Genomic DNA, 13,793 nt, shown 5'->3' with positions numbered 1-13,793 from the left:
GGTCCTGGTCCGTCTGGGGCGTGGAAGGAGGAGGCTCCTCGGACCTTGGGGGGCCCTGAGGAGGGGGTCTCCTCCCGGGTTTCGGCACCAGCTGATTTGCTTTAATGCGACCCCCAGAGCAAATGCCAGAGAAAAGGCAAGTAGGCAAGACAAAAAAACCTTTATTTACAAACCAAATGTGAGGGAGGGGCGAGGTTCACCGGCCTCAGAGGAAGTCGCTCCGGCGTTCTGGGGCGAGGTTCCCGGCCCCACGCAGGAGGAGGGGCCGAGGAAGTTCGCTCCGGCTTTCTCGGAGGAGGTTCCTGGGTCCCGCCCAGGAGTAGGGGCCCAGGAAGTTCGCTCTGGCGTTCTCGGAGGAGGTTCCTGGGTCCCGCCCAGGAGTAGGGGCCCAGGAAGTTCGCTCTGGCGTTCTCGGAGGAGGTTCCTGGGTCCCGCCCAGGAGTAGGGGCCCAGGAAGTTCGCTCCGGCGTTCTCCGTCGAGGTTCCCGGGTCCGGTGTAGACGAGGAGGGGCCCAGGAAGTTCGCACCACACGCCCGCCAGGAGCGGCTTTTATGTCCTGGGCCCGGGAGTGGGAGGGCAGTGGGCGGGACATAGGCGGGTCGGGGGCGGGGCGGTAGGCGTGGCTAGGCGGGATCCGGTTCTTCTCCATCGGAGGTCGGGGTGCACCTGCGCAGTCAACCCGTGTCCCTCCCGGGCATGGGAAAGTTGACGGTGAAGAACTCGGAACTGCGCCATCTTGCCTCCGTTAGTCCAAACAATCTTCTGCCATCTTCAACTTACATCCAAATTTTATTCTTTTAGTCCTAACCTCAGATTTTGCATCTTACTTCTGCCATTTTCCCCATTTCTGATTCCTTATATAAGCCCATAAAATCTCTCCCGATTTGACCTTCTCAGTCCTGGACCATGGTCCTTCCTGTTTCCTCAGTTCTTATCCTTTTCTGTCTATTCTCCCATCCAACTTTTAGTTCCTTCTTTTTTTTTTTTTTTTTTTTTTTTGAGATAGAGTCTCGCTCTGTTGTCCAGGCTGGAGTGTAGTGGCATGATCTCGGCTCGCTTCAACCTCCACCACCCGGGTTCAAGGGATTCTCCTGCCTCAGCCTCCTGAGAAGCTGGGATTACAGGCACCCGTCACCACACCCAGCTAAATTTTTGTATTTTTAGTTTTTAGCTTGTAGTTTTGTATTTGTAGTTTCACCATGTTGGCCAGGCTGGTCTCGAACTCCTGAACTCAGGTGATCCACCCACCTCGGCCTCCCAAAGTGCTGGTATTATAGGAATGAGCCACCGCACCCGGCCATAGTTCCTTCTTTCTAATGCAACCTTTGATCCCCACCCCCACACCAAAGAAAGCTCGCAGTCAACAGCATCTCAAAACTGAAAAGGCCTCTTTATTACTTATCTATTAATTCTATTACATTTCTTTATTTTGTTTTAAAAATATATCAGAATAAATAAATTAGTCTCTATCTATGTATGTGGAAAACCAGCGGTATCCAACGTAAAAGCAACAATCTCAGCTCTTAGATTGTGTAGCCGTAGTATTCAGCAATTTCCATATCTCTTTCCCTTTCAACGAAAAACTGCACTTTCCCCAGAGAGGTGTATTTGGCAGCATTCTCACGCTCTTGTTGAGCCTTTCTCTTCATTGCCTCACGCTCTGGCCTCTGCTCTATTGTGATAGGCGTTGACATTACTGGCTCAGGAACAGTGGGTTTCCTCCATGGACGGGGTTCGAAGCTGAAGTCTTGGATTGGAAATCGATTTTCAGGCTTGGGCAGGAACTGGAGATTGGTCACAGCAGTGGAAACAGGCTCCCGCTGCAGAGAAGAACAAGATGATGTTTTGCAGAGTGATGGCCTAGAAACTGCAGATTGAGGGACAGTAGGCTGGGTAGGGTTGGCTGAACCAGGTTGGGTTGCTTTGGTCAAAATTGGCTGAGCTGGTGTGGCAGGACCTGGCAAAGATGTGTTGGTAGGAGCTGGTGGGGATGGATTGACTGCAGTCGACTGAGCTGAGTCAGTAGAATCAGGTTGAGCAGGGTAAGCCACAGCAGGCCCACGTGAGGCCGGAGGGTTTGGCCGCCGAGAAACAGGTCGAGCTTGAGGTTTGTCCAGGGCCAGAAAGGGCAAAGGTATCAACTTGACCTTCCCAGGTGGTGGCAACTCAGAGTGGGATGGAGATGGACACTCTTTTTCAGCACTACCATCTAGTTTCTGGGCCTTGACTTGAATTTTCTCCGGGCCTTTACCCTCACGTTGGGTATGCAGCCATGGTTTGAGAGCTGGGAATGGCTGGTGGTTTTGGGTGTTGCTTGAGCTTCCCAGGGTCCTGGAGGAAGAGAATCCAGCTTTCTTATCGATCTTTTTCCCGAGTGCATGGAAAACTTGCACGGACTCCAGCATGTGCATGCGCAGGGAGCTTCGGGGCTTTTTAAAGATCTCTTGGCTAAGCTCAGGTTGATTTTTCTTCTGCTTCATGTTGGGAATGGTTTGCTTCTCTTCTACCTTGACTTTGTTCCCTGACTGCTTACTCTCTTCAGATTTCTTGGAGCTGTTTTTTCTGTTCCCTTTGGTCTTTTCCTGCCCATGGCTCTTAGCTTTGCTGATCCTGCTGGATGCAGCTTTGTGAGGTTTGTTGCTAGAATGCTTGGCCTTGTTCACAGAGGCACTGTCACTGACTGTAGCACTGCAAACAACCACTTCTCCTCTAATAGGCACTCTGGGTTCTTTGGCTGGATTTTGGCCTTCGGAGCACCCTGGATAGGCTCAGAAGCTTTATGCTTATTCTCCCTGACTTGATCAGAGTGACCCTTTATGACACATGACTTTTCCTGCACCTGATTTACCTTGATGGCACTGGTATCTTTGGCTTTCTTTGCTGAGGGACCTTTGGGTAGGTCAAGGTCCTGTAAGGAACTGAAGAGTGGGGGGAGGTAAGTATCCTCCACCAATGTAGTGATGTCTGCCAAATCACTGCTAGACTCAATCCCATTTTCAAATATCCCTTGGTCCTCAAGACTCAGGCTGTTATTTCTTTGATCGGCATTTTCAGAACCAGGCTGCTCCTCTTGGCCAAGAGGATCAATGCAGGCCAGAAGTGGGTGAATATCAGGGACTTCTACAGGAAGTAGTGGAGGATCTTGATTTCCTGTTAGGATCTGGTAGACATCTAGAGGCTTTGAAAGGTTGGTTTTAATCTCGTCCAAAGCCTCATTCTCATTTTTTTCCTGGCTTGGAGCTGGAGACAGTGTCAAGAGATTAGTAGGACTCTGGACTGGAGTTATCATTGAAATGTCCCCAAGCTCAGGTGATGGGTTACTCTCAAGTATCTGGGTATTTCTGCTGCTGAAGGACTTGGAGAATTCTTGAGTTTGTGGCAGACAAAATGTCTGGCTTGGAGATTGCAATCCCAGGGAAGTATCCATCCCCAGGGAAGTTTCCATCGCTACAAAGGAATCAAGCAAGAAGTCAATCCCTGGTAAGTGAGATGCACCCCCCAGACACCAATGCGGCAATCAGATACCTTTCCAACGTGGGCAAGGCATTTCTACTAGCTCTTCTTAAGGACCATGGACAAGACCCTGTATTAGGAGATTGGCAGTGACTGTTCTCTTACTGGTTATCATTTGATGTGATTGTTTCTTGGTTTTCTTTGCATTTCACAGAGTTGTTGTAAGTCAAAAAGTGAACGTGATTTTTAAAATAGGAGATGTTTTGTAAAGCCTCACATTCTTATAGGATCCTTTCCATTCTCTCCACTCTCCTGAGAGAATAAGAACACTTTACACCATGGACTAGGGGAAAGAATGGAGCCCTTCCTCATGAAATATATCAGCAAGCACAGATTCCGAGCCTGTTTGTTTTGGAGAGGATCTCTCAACACAAGGTCTTAAATCCTATTGTAAGTTAAGGAAAATCAAAATGTCACTGCCAAAATAAGAGTTCTGAAGTACCTTCCAAAGAGACTGAAGTAATAGATTAAGGAAGGACGTTACAGCGTGGTAGTGCGGGGGAAGTGATCGGTCAGGGCACTAAACAATGTATCCCTGAGTATGCTCTTGGGACTCTCTTACATGTAGCATAGATGGCCATTATAGTGTTCCACTTTCCCACCTATAAGGTGTTCTCATATAGAGTCTGCAAATGGAGAGCACTGCCCCAGAATAGTGGTTGAAGTCTCAGGACTTAAATTCTACCTATCCGTGGACTCATCACACAGCTACAGATTTGACCCTCCTTTTCAATGCTGACATTATTCCTCTCCTTTCTTGCTGTTTGTACTCACCTTGAACACTGGTTTCTGTGATGGGTTGAGTAGACACAGAGTAATACATCCCAGAAGTAGAGACTGGTGGTAGGACATTTGTGGGCTGAACCTCCTTTAGCACCATCACCATTTCTGGTTGATGGGCAGAAGCCCTATATCCTGTGTATGACACAGAGCCATAGGATTGCAGGCAGGATAGTTGAGGTCCCAGTGTGCCTTGATTATAGTAATAGACCTGACTTCCTATCTGGTAGGGAAGTGACAGGCTATGGCCCTGCTGATTTGGAATTTGAGTTAGTGTCCCCTGAACAAGGCTGGCAGATAGTGACGGATACAGAGGGACCACAGTATTGGTATCTGAAGTTTTATCATACTGGGCTGTCATAGACATGGAAGAGACAGCTGTGTTCTGGTCAATGAGAGTCACAGTGAAGTCCCTGAGTGAGGATGACTTCTTTGCTGTGCTTGCTGTACTATCCCACTCAAAACTGCCTGGATAAGAGGCAGCTGAAGTAGAGCTATGGCTCTGGCCAGTAACCCCAGACAACATGCCAGTAACCCCAGACAACATAGTTGTGCTAGAATGTTGATAAAGGTAGGCACTGCCCATGATTGGCTGGAAGGAGGTGCCAGAGGCTGATGGCTGTAGCCATGCTGAGCTGATGACTGGAGCAGAGGCTCTGGAGAAGTTGGAGATGCTTCCTGTTAAGGAAGCCGCATTGCTCACCACAGGAAGAGAGAGCTGCAGAGAATTTGCAGTTCCAGGTAAAGACGTATTTTGGAAATCTTCTGTAGGAAACAAGAGAGATGAAAAAAACCGATGAGATTGAAAAATTCTCACCTTATTTGAAGAACAGCATTATCTTAAGGTTGTTGCAATCAGGAAGCCTCTAATACCAATACTCACTGAGATACCAAAAGCCAAACAGTTTATGATGGCCATGAGTGCTGAGGCAGTTTGGTCCTCTTCTGATGAACTGCCTTTGTGTCCAACTTGGACACAGATGTGAAGACCCAAGTGGTCTGGGTTCGTACATGATTTCCTAGGCTAGAAGCAACCTTCTCCCTTCCCTATCTTTCCCTTGAATCTGGGTTAGTATAGACTCATAACTATTTCCTAGAATTGGAGCATTTTAGAACTAGGAGGTCCTTAGAGATGTTCTAACATTTCATTTTATGAGTCTGAGAGAGGTCAGATTGACCTGTTTAAGTTTTACCATTATGTTAATATCATTACCAGTTTACAGAATCTGACTTCCTTGCCAGGGGTCTTTTCTCTGAGCATCGACCAGAAACTAGGAAATGAGAGCTTTTAATATGGCATTTTTTTTGGGTCTACTAGAATACAGTACAGCTATTACCTTTATAATCCTTAGTGTCACATTTTGCTTCTGCAGGTCATGTGACATGTCCCAGACTTTACATTTAACCTAGGTCATTGGTAAATCTAAAAGGTCATTTTTTGCCCTCTTCAAGCCTGGCTTTTTGTCATAAGTCAAAAGAACTACCTGATAGAAATGCTTTTTTTTTTTTCTTTCATTGAGACAGAGTCTTACTCTGTCACCTAGGCTGCAGTGCAGTGGCTTGATCTCAGCTCACTGCAACCTCTGCCTCCTGGGCTCAAGCAATTCTCATGCCTCAGTCTCCTGAGTAGCTGGGATTATAGGCGCATGCCACTGTGCCTGGCTAATTTTTTGCATTTTTAATAGAGACGAGGTTTTGCCATGTTTGCCAGGCTGGTCTGGAACCACTGGCATCAGATTATCTGCCTGCCTCGGTCTTCCAAAGTGCTAGGATTACAGGCATGAGCCACAACGCCCGGCCAAGAAATGCTTTTTGAAAGAAAAAAGCTAGTTAAACTCTGAGCTTCAGGCTGCTTGTCTATAAAGTAGTTATAAAATAATAGCAGTGATAATTCATACATGAATAAAAGTGATAGATTACATATGACTTATAATGAGGAAGATACAGTAAGTTCTGAAAAAACAGACAAAATAATTTAAAACATAAAATCATGGAATTAAAACAATATATAGATATTAATGAAAACTGGGGTATGTAGCTAGCATCAGAATGTAGTAAATTACTAACTAAATCTGCTACCATACATGCAACATTAGGAAACTGAATAGTATCTACTTTTTCTAAGTGAATACTATTAACCAAGAAATAGCCCGTAATAGAACGAATGAATTTCTAACCAGCATATATAGATAGAGAGACTGTATCAGCAAAAAGTGTGTAACAAGCAGAAAAATGCAGTAAATGTGAATGTAAAATAGCCATAATATATGTGGATATTTCAATAAAAACTGGTACAAAATAGAATGCAAAAAATAAGTGAAGGAATTCCATTTTTACGCTCATTCATATTTCTATGACTATTACCCAGCAAATGACAGATATTAATCTTAGTAGAAGACTTAAATTATTGTAGCCACATAACAAGCAGAAAAAAATCCTTAAACAGTATCATGAGAGCTGTAATATTTATCCTCAAAACCTAGATTATAATCATCTCCAACATCCAGGAAAATGACATCCCCATAGCTTAAAAAAAACAACTGCTGGAATCCAATTAAAAAATGTTTTGAATGTGGGAAAGTTCAAAGGACTCCAGAAAATTTGATTTAGATAGATATGGAATTAGAGATATGTGGTTGATATGTGGCTTGACTTTTTATTCTTCGGTCTAAAAGCAGTTCATTGCAAATCAGTATGTACTCTGTTTTTGGAAAAAAGTATTAAGATAAAAAAAGCAGCTTTTACTAGAAATCTACTTTTCACACAAAGGTATTGCTTTTCTGATGCAAGTAATGATACATTCTTTTCTCAGAAACTTACTTTTATTATTAATAGGAGAAACATCCATGTAATTTAAAAATTAGAAACAGCACACTGCCAATTACATGTCCTCCAGCTCTCTAGGTAACCACTTACTCGTTTCTTGTTTGTAGGAAGCATCATATCTTTTCTTTTGAGATGGAGTCTTGCTCTGTCGTATAGACTGGAGTACAGTGGCAAGATCTCAGCTCACTGCAACCTCTGCCTCCCAGGTTCCAGAGATTCTCCTGCCTAAGCCTCCCGAGTAGCTGGGATTACAGGCGCCTGTCACCACACCCAGTTAATTTTTGTATTTTTAGTAGAGATGGGGTTTCACCATGTTGGCCAGGCTGATCTCGAACTCCCAACCTCAGGTGATCCACCTGCCTCAGCCTCCCAAAGTGCTGGGATTACAGGTGTGAGCCACCGAGCCCGGCCTGGAGGCATCATTTCTAAAACATATATATATGTGTATGTGTGTAGATATATATAATGTTTACATATATATTCTTTTGAGAGAGTTTCGCTCTTGTTGCCCATGCTGGAGTGCAATGGCATGATCTCGGCTCACCGCCTCCCAGGTTCAATTGATTCTCCTGCCTCAGCCTCCCAAGTAGCTGGGATTACATGCAGGCGCCACCATGCCTGGCTAATTTTGTATTTTTAGTACAGACAGGATTTCTCCATGTTGGTCAGGCTTGTCTCATACTCCTGACCTCGGGTGATCAGCCCACCTCGGCCTCCCAAAGTGCTGGGATTACAGGTGTGAGCCATCCTGCCCGGACTTTAAAACATATTTCTACAATGTTTATATTAAAAACTGTCAAGTGTCATCTATGTTCAAGAAAGCAACAGAAAAAAAAAAAAACAACTGAATGTGACTTCTGATAAGTTGCTTTTCCTAGGGACACTCTATTCTAGCCTGTTTCCTTCCTAGGTCATTGATAAAAGCATTCGCTAAAACCAACTTTATTTTGCCCTATCTTGAGTAGATTTCACTCTGTTGTCCTTCTGCTTCTTTTTTTTTTTTCAATTTTAAAATGTATTTTTTTCTTTTAAAATCATTTTGTCATTCTCCAGGGTATATTCCAAGGGGAAAGAGTAGGGGACCCTTTCTGCTTTAATTAAAATCCCAAATTCCTTACCCAAGAATACCTGCCTCCTTATAACCCAGTACTCTCCATTTCCTCTTTCCACCTAGTTTAGATAGGAATCTCCAAAACATGGATATTACTTTTGTTTGTTTGTTTGCTTGTGACAGGGTCTCACCTTGTCACCCAGACTGAAGTCCAGTGGTGTGAACATGGCTCACTGCAGCCTCAACCTCCTGGGCTCAAGCAGTCCTCTGATCCTCCCACCTCAGCCTCCTGAGTAGCTGGCATGCCCCCAACCCTGCCTGATTTTTTAAAAGTTTTTGTAGACATGGGGGTCTTCCCATGTTGCCCAGACTGGTTGTGAACTCGCAGGCCCAAGCGATCCTCCCACCTCAGCCTCCCAAAGCATTGAGATTGCAGGCATGAGCTACCATGCCCAACTGAATATTCAAAGCATCACTACACATCCGTAAACATCACTAAATTTAAAATTGTAAAGTTGAAATATTAGTGAGGGGAATGGCCTCCCAAAGTGCTGAGATTACAGGTGTGCGCCACCATGCCTGGCTGAATAATATTTAAAACATCACTAAACATCACTAAATTTAAAATAGGAAAGTTGAAATATTAGTGGAGGGAGATTATTACAAATGAAACATCTCAGAACATATTGCTGCTTTTCTATGCCACTTCGAGTTTTGCTCTGTTTCTGTTGAAATGAACACTCTCAGAAAGTCTCTGATTTCATTTTCTATACATATACCCGTTAAGACTCAGTGTTGGAAAAGAAACGGGCGAGAGGGAATAACCAACTTATTATCCTAATGGAACAGATGAAAAACAGATTTCGTGAGAGAATAAGTTATCTAAAGTCACACAGCTAGTAAATGTCAAAGCCAAAACTGAAATAAGGTCTCTAGATTTCTACTTCAAGAGTTTCCCTGTTATTCCAAGCTGTTTGGGACTATAGGGGGAAAGAAATCTAAATTTACGGGGAAGGAAATCTCATGAAAACCTTTTAAAAAAGTTTCTTTCTTTACCTGACATGGTCAGAGAAGAAGAAACATCAACCGCAGATACAAAGGATGAGGAGACGATACTAGCGGATGTCTGGGTGGCTGAAGCCAACGAGTGCATGTGTCCAGTATGAAGACCACTGGTCACTGGTCACTGGTCACTGGCCACTTGCGATGATACAAATTTACAGGCCACTCCCAGCAAACCCCAAGATTCTACCAGGTGCTGGTAGGTTTGCTGGGAGAATGATGTCACAAAGCAGGCAGTTTAAAGGTCTGCGATAGCCAATAGGGAGGTCAGACTCCCAACAAGACAGGATTGGCTGGCAGAGTTGGTAGGAAAGCTATAACAGCTCTAAGTGGCTGAGCTCTGGGGAGGTGAAATCTGCAAGACAGACGTGATAGTCCCACTTTCCCCCAGGCTCTCATGTTAGGGAGATCATCTGAATGTTTCTCATAAATGTTCACTCATATAATTAACTGACATGTATATTTTATATGTTATATTTCATATTATATAATGCTATGCATTTATATAGTACATACACAATATGCTTGGGGAAAAAGGAAAGGGACGTCTAAGTTGAGCAATTACAGTTGTTCTAAAACCATTTCAGTGAATCTGATTAATGAATTTACTGCCGCTTTTTTGTTTGTTTGTTTTTTGAGACGGAGTCTCACTCTGTTGCCCAGGCTAGAGTGCAGTGGCATGATCTGGGTTCACTGCAAGCTCTACCTCCTGGGTTCACGCCATTCTCCTGCCTCAGCCTCCTGAGTAGCTGGGAGTACAGGCGCCCACCACTTAGCCTGGCTAATCTTCTTTGATTTTAGTAGAGACGGGGTTTCACCGCGTTAGCCGGGATGGTCTCGATCTCCTGTCCTCGTGATCCGCCCGCCTCGGCCTCCCAAAGTGGTGGGATTACTGGCGTGAGCCACTGCACCCAGCCCTACTGCCACTTTTAAGGGCCAAAGGAAGGGATTAAGGTGCCCTCTTTTGTAATTTGGTTGAGGAGCAAAGTTCGTTGACTGCTCCTTGTAGGAAATGATATGGTCCAAGAGGCTTCTCTTTTAGTTTTTTCTCCTTGAATCCTACCTTCTTTGTGCTGGGCCAGGTTGAACTTGGGTCTCTCTTCTGCTCTCCTTTTTTAACCCCTTGATTTTAGGCATTGTTTCTGGGCCGAGCCTTGATCTTGTATTTTTACATTCGTGGATATTACTTCTTGTCAACTTCCAGAGCAGGAGTCTTCTTTTCAGGGTGCTGATGTTTGCAAAACGGACTCTACTCATGAGAAGCAAACACCAGAGAGGTAGAAGACAGGGCTGACTGCAGACCTTCCCTCTTCTAGCCTTTGGTCACAATTCTTTTGCCTATAGTTTGCTACCTCTGGCTCCTTGGGCCACACAGACACCCTGCCTTCCTGCTGTTTTATACGCGAGAAGCATTCAGGATACTTCTTTCTTCTCACATAAGAGGATCCAGTGTGGCAGTTACTTATAGCCTCCTCTCCCTTGCAAACAGCCACTGTAGAATCTTGGGCCTTTATGATTACCTGTCAGTCATGCTTGGGTGCAAGGGCCAGGCCAAATGAAGAGTTAAAGCATTTAGTGGAGAATAGGAAACAGGCAAAGTGAGGGTGCAGGACAAAAGAGATTTGTGTGGATTTTTTGGTTTCTGTGACAAACAATTCGACACATCTATTTTGTATTAACACAACAGACAATTCAATATTTTTTATGTAGCTGATAGTCCAGAACTTCCATGACTTCTGCACACTGAAGAAAATAATCATAATTTTTTTCCATTTTCTTTTATGTCATATTATTTCATTTATGTTATTCATTATTATGTGTGGTTACTTTCTAGAAATCCTATTCTTCCTACGTCTGGATTTTCTTGTGGCAACTATAACTGAGTTTGTTCTCACCCCAGTATTGTGTCTTTTAACATATTGAAAGTGTAAGCCCAATTCAGCTTTTCTAGCTTCTGAAAGATTTATGTTACATTTTGTGTCTTGTCATTTCTTTAGACATTTGTATCATTTGTAGTTTTGGGCTACTATACATCTATTGCATTTTTTCATAAATTCCAAAAGAATGTTGTATTATTTATTTATTTATTTTTGATACAGAGTCTTGCTCTGTTGCCCAGGCTGGAGTGCAATGGCACAATCTTGGCTCACTGCAACCTCTGCCTCCCCTGTTCAAGCCATTCTCTTGCCTCTGCCTACCAAGTACCCCAGACTACAGGTATGAGCCAGTATGCCCAGCTAATTTGTGTATTTTTAGTGAGACAGGGTTTTACCATGTTGGCCAGGTTGGTTTCAAACTCCTGACCTCAAGTGATCTGCCTTCCTCGGCCTCCCAAAGTGCTGGAATTACAGGCATGAGCCACCATGCCTGGCCATAATATTTTATAATTTAATGTCAGATTTGAATGTGGGCTGGGTGCGGGGGCTCACACCTGTAATCCCAGCTCTTTGGTAGGCCGAGGTGGGTGGATGACTTGAGGTCAGGAGTTTAACACCGGCTGGCCCACTTGGTGAAACCCTGTCTCTACTAAAAATACAAAAATTAGCCAGGTGTGGTGGCACACGCCTGTAGTCCCAGCTGCTTGAGAGGCTGAGGCAGGAGAATTCCTTGAACCCAAGAGGCGGAGGTTGCAGTGAGCCGAGATCGCCCCACTGCACTCAAGCCTGGGTGACAGAGAGAGACTCCATCTCAACAACAGCAACAGCAACAACAACAACAAGAAATAATTAAATGTTCTTAATTGTAAGTTTGTTATGTTCTGTTAACCTTTTTCTTTTTCCAATGAACAATTTATGAATATTGATACATTTTCCATGATGTGGACATTTTCAGAATTGTAAATGTTTATGGATTTAAAACTGGTTGGAAAATTACTCTCAAAAATGTTAATAAAGCTAACAGTCTAGCTTTATTAAAATTCATTTATTCAATAGCTCTGACCTTTTTCATCCTCGGTTTACCTAGCTTTAAAATGGTTGCAAAGATTACTAAAAATATATGTAAGGTACTTTCATAAATTAGAAACTAAAAAGTAAAAATTCCTTTCAAAAATCTGCAATCGGCTGGGTGTGGTGGCTCAAGCCTGTAATCCCAGCACTTTTGGAGGCCAAGGAGTGCGGATCGTGAGGTCAAGAGATCGAGACCATCCTGGCCAACATGGAGAAACCCTGTCTCTACTAAAATACAAAAAATTGGCTGGGCGTGGTGGCATGCACCTGTAGTCCCAGCTACTTGGGAGGCTGAGGCAGGAGAATTGTTTGAACCCGGGAGGCGGAGGTTGCAGTGAGCCCAGATGGTGCCACTGCACACCAGCCTGGTGGCAGAGTGAGACTGGGTCTCAAGGAAAAAAAAAAAATCTGCAATCATAATTACTTACAGTTTAATCTGGAATTTAGTACTCTATTCTATTTTCAGAGCTACTATAGAGTATGCTGTCCTTTGTAGCTCCACTTTTAGCAGAATTCAACGTTTTTCTTTTTTTTTTTCTTTTTTGGAGTTCCAATCTCCCTCTGCCACCAAGCTGGAGTGCAGTGCCACTATTTGGGCTCACTGTAACCTCCGCCTCCCGGGTTCAAGCGATTCTCCTGCCTTAGCCTCCGGAGTAGCTGGGACTACAGGTGCGTACCACTACGCCCAGCCAATTTTTTCTATTTTAGTAGAGTCAGGGTTTCACCGTGTTAGCCAGGATGGCCTCGATCTCCTGACCTCATGGTCCACTCGCCTCAGCCTCCCAAAGTGCTAGGATTACAGGCGTGAGCCACCACGCCCGGCCGAATTCAATGTTTTTCTAACGGGTACAGATCTTTATGCTTGAGACTGTGTGGAAACCTTGGAGTTGAGCTCCACTCACAGTTATTTTTTGTATTTGCTAAAACTTAAATACATTCTTTCCACCTCTAGCATGATACCTGGTGATAGGAACCCAATAAAAGTTTGACTGTGATGGGAGTGTATGTTTGTACATTATTTTTGGAGGGTAATTAGGTAGTATCTTTCAAAATTTTAAGTTTGTATGTGTCTCATTCCAGACATTCTACTTCTAGGAATTTAGATATAGTTGTATATATGTATAAGGATATTCATATTGCAGCATTGTCTGTAATAAGATTTGAAAAGAACCTGAAAACAACTGAAGGTCCATTAATACTGAACTGGCTAAATACATTATGGTACTTTTAATTATGTTACTCATAAGCAATGAAATTCCCTATAGCCATTACAACATAGAATCTATGGGAAAATTGGGAAAATCAGTGTTCAAGGTAGATTGTAGAATATGTACAGTTACTCCTTTTGTATAAAAATAGAGGATATACATATATGTGAAGGTAAATATTTACACACAATATGCAAAATGTGAATGTAAGCACTGGTAAATATCTAAAAGAACACCCAAGGAACCGGGGCGGGGGACGGATCGGGCAGAGGCACTTCCCCGTGCCTCATTGTTTGAATTCTGAAGGGTGCAAACACGCCCTTATTGACCAGTGCTACCGGCCTCTGGTTAAAGAGGGCGCTGTAGTCACCAAAGTCCTGTTTACAAATCAGGAGTCCCAGTAA

The 13,793-nt window shown here is 43.8% G+C and overlaps 1 pseudogene; it reads right to left on the bottom strand.

Annotated features, from left to right (window-relative positions):
• Nucleotides 1-1,486: 1,486 nt before the first annotated feature.
• On the bottom strand, nucleotides 1,487-9,324 carry LOC117062031 (annotated as a pseudogene).
• Between the last annotated feature and the right edge of the window lie 4,469 nt (nucleotides 9,325-13,793).

Source organism: Trachypithecus francoisi, unplaced genomic scaffold, assembly GCF_009764315.1.
Source record: "Trachypithecus francoisi isolate TF-2019V2 unplaced genomic scaffold, Tfra_2.0 Lachesis_group17, whole genome shotgun sequence".
Classification (NCBI taxonomy): domain Eukaryota; kingdom Metazoa; phylum Chordata; class Mammalia; order Primates; family Cercopithecidae; genus Trachypithecus; species Trachypithecus francoisi.
This window is presented reverse-complemented; position numbering and strand designations above follow the sequence as displayed.